At 30.6% G+C, this 6,652-nt stretch overlaps 1 protein-coding gene across 1 annotated transcript in view; it reads right to left on the reverse strand.

The window, feature by feature from the left end:
* LOC126882220 (arrestin domain-containing protein 3-like) overlaps positions 1–2,413 on the reverse strand; it is a 115,996-nt gene extending 113,583 nt beyond the window's left edge. The window contains exon 1 of the mRNA XM_050647027.1: positions 2,292–2,413. The gene's annotated coding sequence lies outside the window, so the exon portion shown is untranslated. The remainder of the gene's footprint in view (positions 1–2,291) is intronic.
* Between the last annotated feature and the right edge of the window lie 4,239 nt (positions 2,414–6,652).

Here is a 6,652-nt window from a genome sequence, read left to right on the forward strand (position 1 = left end):
CATTTTATTTTTAACTTCAAATATCTCGAGAACTAATGACTTTATCGTTACGGATCAAGGGTATATTATTTGCATAAAAAGTATTGTAGAATCTAAAAATTATGCTAAAATAGCAGTTTCATCAGTGGCGTAGAATTTGGGAAGGTTCAACCATTCACTTTCCCCTGTCGTACGCCTCTGGTATTAACCACAAACGATTATTTAACATAATTTAGTAGATTTTACAGTACCTACACTTTCTGCCAAGTACCATAAGGATAAGTCAAATAGTTTTATACTACCGGGCACACATAATTCTTAGAATTTTAAATAAAGAATAAATTATTTAAAAAAGAATACTTAAAAATAATTTGACATATCCATATGATACTTGACAGGAAGTGTAGACACTGTACACCTTACTAAATTATGTTAAATAATCGTTTCTGGCTACTACCAGAGGCGTACGACAGGGGAAAGTGAATGGTTAACACTTCCCAAATTCTACGCCACTGATGAAATTGCTATATTAGCATAATATTTAGATTCTCCAATACTTTCTATGTAAATAATATACTCTTCATTCGTAACGATAAAGTAATTAGTTTTCGAGATATTTGAAGTTAAAAATGAAAAGGCACACTTATTTTGATTAATGTATTATGCTCCTTCCTAATGAAAAGTATGTTTTTTACATAGAAATCATTGGAGAATCAAAAAATTGCACTAAAATAGCAATTCTGCCAGTGGCGTAGAATTTGGGAAGGGTCAACCATTCACGTTCCCTCGTCGTACGCCTCTCGTAGTAGCCAGAAACGCTTAGCTTGTTTAACATAATTTATTAGATTGTACAATACCAGCACCATTTACCAAATTTTGTGTTATTGTCCCATGCCTGTCAGGAAATATTTAAAAATAAATAAAAGTTTAACTTTGACACCCTGTATTTCGGTTATTATCAACTTTTGTACTAAGGTAAGTTAGCTTAAATCGACCTATTTTAATATAAGGAATCTAAGGTTAAGCTATTACCCATTCTTTACCTGTATAAAAAATATTAGACAATCATATTTTTTTGTAATTCACCCTGTATACGAATAGGTATTCATGAATGACTTCTGTTAATCTTAATTTGAATACTAGAATATATTGTTTACAAGAATTACCTATTTACGCATCCTTTATACGTTTATTTCATAGCGACATCGAAGTAAAAATGTTCATAATTCGTTAAATATCCTGTAAAGTAGTGTAAAATTTCATCCAAATACTATAAGAGGAATCTCAATATGAGAAAATATAAATATTTAAAAAATTGTGTAGGTATATTTGCTTTACCACGTAGTTATTACTCTTTAGAATTCGGTATATTATCCAAGCCTGGAGAATATCATGGCCTACATTTTTTCTAAATAACTTTTTTAGTTATTCTATACCAAAATGGAATTATCGACCTAAGTATGTCGAACTAAAAACTCACCCTGTAGATTAAATACAAAATTACTTATTGTAAAGGACAAGGAACAGGAGAATTTAGTAATAAAAAACAAATAATCCAATTACATAAATATTAACCAATATAAGTGATCTGCCTACGACTTTAAATGCAAAAATAAATAATATAATCTTTGTTTTCTATAAATTTTATTTATTATATGAGCGTTTTACTTTACCGTAAAATGGGGTTACTTTGACCGCTGGGGTGAATTTGACCGAAAACATAGAAAAATATCTATTGTGATATACTTCAGCCACCCTGTATAATTTTTAAAATTATTTTTAACGATTCAAATTTATAAATATCTAAGAATTCATTTCTAATTAAAAAAAAAAGAATTAATATTCCAAGGGTTGGTAAATCCACCGATATAACGAATTAAGAAAAAATGGCTTAAAAACGGTCAAATTAACCCCACTTACAAGAAAAATAATTTTACAGGCAAAATGCATATACGGTCAACTTCCCTCCAGATGGGGGTAGGCCAAAGGCATTTTTTATTTTTTTTTCTAAGTCATGATTATTTTCTTGTAATTATAATCTAAGCTACTGAAAGTAGACGCCTAAACCCATAACATATTTGCATATAGAAAAATGTAGCAAAATTTAAAATATGATTTTTATAGGATTAAAGTACAAAATCGGTCAGTCACCCCATTTTACGGTACCTTTTTTATGCAATCAGCAGTTAGTTTTAAACGAAAATTAAATAAAATGACATTGAAAGAATAAAACATAATTTTTAATAGAAAATATTAATTTTAACGAGAAATCGAACAAAAGGGCATAACTATTTAATATTAAAAAAACTTACCAATAATATACTAAAAAATTTATCGACTTTTTCACCATCATCACTTTCAACACAAGTTCAAAATCATAATCTATCCTGTATGTTTGTTAGGTCGTATTTTGAAGATAAAGGCAAGGGAACGGGATAGTCTAAAAGGCGCCAGCGGGATTTCGATTTGGCATTGGTCCTTGTTGAGATGAGGGAAAGTTCTGTCTATGTTTACGGTAGTCGGGATAGTCTAGATAAACCAGAAGCGGGAAAAATGTACACTGGGTTGTAAAACTAAACGCTCAATTTTTCCTAAAAACTGGTGTTTAAAAAAGTTTGAGATGTTCCCAATTGAGTATTTGATTAAGTATTTTCTATGGAAAATAAGCCACAATTTTACTAAAAAATGAATTTATTAACGTTTCGAAGCCCAAATCGGGTTTCGTTGTCAAAATACAAAATACTATTAAAATAAACAAAAGTGTTGTTGCTAAGTAAAAAAATTCTTCTAATAATTTATTTAATCTGACTCATTTCTATTGGCAATTCAGACGTATATTATACATTTTAAAGTAGAAGACTTTAAAATGATATCGCCAATATTTATGAGTTGCGTTCCTGGGACGACTTTACTAAAAGATAGTTCATTCGATTACATGAAATAAATTAATAAATAAAAAACGTTAATAAATTCATTTTTTAGTAAAATTGTGGCTTATTTCCCATAGAAAATACTTAATTATAAAAATGCCACAAGGAAATAGCTTCAGAACAACATTGAGTATTTGATAAGAAACAAAATTTAAAAGTCAAATTTATTACAACTCAAGAATGTTAGAGAGAGAAAGAAATATAAATTCAGAAAATTTGAAAATTCTAAACAAGACGCGGGAAAAATGGACACGGGGGTGTAAAATTAACCGAACACTCAGATTTTTCCTAAAAACTGGCGTTTAAAAAAGTTTAAGATGTTCCCAATTGAGTACATATTTAATAATAAACAAAATTAAAAAGTCAAATTTAAGAATGTTAGACAGAACAGAGTATTGAATTCAAAAAATTTGAAAATCTGCAAGGAAACAAAAATTCATTTTGTTTTAATTTAACCTTCTGTAACGTCGGGCGTAGTGACTTTATGACTTGTTCGGGCGTAGTGTATCTGGGAGAAACAGTATAAAATATATATGGATTATTTTTATTTCGGTGTGAAATATTGTTAACTATGTAACTGCTTAAACAGTAGCAGTAGTTATAAATAAAAAAGAATGTGTGTGTACTTTGTACGCACGTAAGAAGTTATACTTCTATTATAATATAATTTAAACGAAATAAATATACCTACTTAACAGTTACAATACAAAAAATTAACAATAATTACCAAAAATGAACCAAAACTTAACAATGCCAAATATTAAAAAAAAAAGAAAAAAATATGAATCGTCCGGGATTTGAACCCGCAATCTCGCGATTTTTTGATCTCTGGTCCAATGCTCTACCAACAAGGCCATCAAGCCGCACGCTACTTACCTTTCAGATATACATAATTATACATCACGGTGACAAGTGAAATATAAAAATAGATGTTTTATTATTTTACGCCCAAGGAAGACAAATCCAAAGACACAAAATTATAATAAAAAACCTTTTAAACCACCTTTTTCAAATTGCGCAAGTTGTATTATTAATATTAATGTTAATAAATGAAATATAAATATTTTGACGTTTCACAATTTGACAATTCACTTTTAACTGCAGTGCCTTAAAAATTTTAAAGCACTAGTGCCTTAAAGTAGCATTTTTAACGCTCCTATGGAGTCCTAAAAATTGCATTTTTAACACGTTTGGAGAAAAATATATTTAAAAACACTAATATATTCTTTTCACACCTTTTCTGGACTGATACATACATAAATTAAAACATTTTGAAGTATAACTTCAAAAATATAATATGAAAACTATTTAAAAAGGCAGTATAACTATTAACTAACCTTTGCTGTTTCTCTTCCCACAAATTTTAAAACGCAACAACCATACATAACCAAACCGTCAACCGTCCAAACCACAGCTGCGCTACAGCTGCCATATTGGATAATTTTTGACATGTCATTTGAACATCCAATCAGAACAAAGTTATAATGCGCATGCGCCGGGATCGTAGGTTTTAACATATAAAAATTCACCCTCATATCGCGCGTAAAGAAGTATAACTTCAAAAAGTTTCCTAATTGTAGACACTTTTAAATATTTATTTAAGAGCGTAGGCGCAAAATTTCGGGCCAATGCTGTTTAAATGAATTCATTTTTTTTTCGAATCCTGAGAAAACTATTTTTGAAAATTTTAAACGCACAATGAAAGGCTACGTTGTTACCGAGGTCCGAAAGTCGCTAAAAACTTCTGTTTATTTTAATGAGTTACAAGCGTGAAAAAAGGAGTTGATAGGTTATATTCCCACTCATCCTACCTTTAGCACGCAGACATTTACGTTCACTGCACTGCACTGCTGTCAGTGCGACCCAGTTCATTGCAAGTGCATGTCTTGTTTCAAGCTATAGCTATACTGGGCCTAGATTCCGTGCATTGTAGATATCTACATGTCGCTTTCTATCGATATTTGAATATCAAAATATATGAATTTTTAGCTTTAATTGAATTATTTTCTAGTTTTGCTCTAGTTTATCAATTAGAGTATAACCTAGCAAAACTAGAAAATAATTCAATTAAAGCTAAAAATTCAAATATTTTGATATTCAAATATCGATAGAAAGCGACATGTAGATATCTACAGTGCACGGAATCTAGGCCCGATTCCAAAAAAACATAAAGGTAAGGAATACTTATTTCCATATTTTATAGATACTACGTTTAACAGTTATGTTTTTACTTCTTTATTAGAATCTTACATATTTATTTATTGTAAATGTTCATATATTTTTGTGATTATTTTCGAACAATAAATTTTTTTACCGAAATTAAAGTGGACGTAATAGGGTAATGCAGAATATCAAGGGGTTTTGATACCGTCTTACCGGACGGTACCTATTAGGAATTAACTCCTTCAGTTTCAAACGCTTTTTAAATATAAGTCTTAGGCCCTGTCTTTTCACCTCCGAATAAAAGTTATTCGGAGGTTTATTTGACAGATTTACATGTAATCTGCCGGATAAACTTCCCAATAAATAGTTATTCGGAGGTGAAAAGACCGGCCCTTAGTTAAATAATATATTACAGCATATTTTTAACATACTACATATTTTGCTCCGTTTAAAAACCTGAATACGACCTATTCGAAGTTCATTCGAAAATTCAATTTAAAATTTAACTCAAGAAGGATGCATTTATTAACTATTCTAGATTTAATGTGTAAGTTTGGTTTATTGTAAAAAATGTTTATGGTAGATCTTTCTCGCAGTTTGTATTATCAAGTATGATAAAATGACTATCTAATTATTAAAACACTCATTTAAAGGAATTGGACGGACACAGGAACCTTCTGTCCTATATCCGTCCAGGATGGACGGACAGAGCTACCTCAAACTCCTGTAACCGATCCCATAAAATATTACTAATAAAAGATTTTTTTTCAGTTTTTTATTATCTGCAACTATGGTATACAAAAAGCGGATGAAGTATCCTCGAGAGAATATCCAAAAAGCTATAGGAGATATTAATTTGAAACGTTTAAGTATTCGACAAGCCTCCAAAATATACAATGTGCCGAAAAGTACTTTGTTAGATACTATGAAAGAAAAGTACAAAACTCCGGGCCATATTGGAGGGCCAACAGTTTTGTCCAGTTCTGAAGAAGACTTGATTATAAAATGGATAATCAAAATGGGCAACGTGGGATTCCCGGTAACAAGATCTCAACTTTTTGATTATGTTTCAAAACTAATTCAAAATTGGAAACGAAAACCCCCATTTAAAGATTACATACCTGGTAAAAAATGGTACAATGGTTTTCTCGCTCGTCATCCAGAAATTTCAAAACGTGTTCCACAATCACTATCTTCTTGTAGAGCCACAGTTACGGAACAAAATATAAAAAATTGGTTTACCCAAGTTCGGGATTATATGACAAAAATAAATTTTTTCCACATTCTTAAAAACCCCATAAGAATATTCAATTGTGATGAAAGTGATTCCTATTTATCCCATTATCCCCTCAAGAAAAACAAGTGTTGGTTAGAAAAGGTGCAAAAAAGGTATACAATCTCATAGCTAATGACGAAAAAGAATGTCTTACAGTTTTGCTAACTGTTGGAGCTGATGGTTCTGTACCTCCGCCATTAGTTTTGTATCCCTATAAAAGGTATGTGTCAGCTGCAATAATAACGAACATGCCAAAACAGTGGGGAGTTGGGCACTCTGAATCTGGTTGGATGACAAGTGAGAC

The sequence above is a fragment of the Diabrotica virgifera genome, chromosome 3 (assembly GCF_917563875.1).
Source record: "Diabrotica virgifera virgifera chromosome 3, PGI_DIABVI_V3a".
Lineage (NCBI taxonomy): Eukaryota > Metazoa > Arthropoda > Insecta > Coleoptera > Chrysomelidae > Diabrotica > Diabrotica virgifera.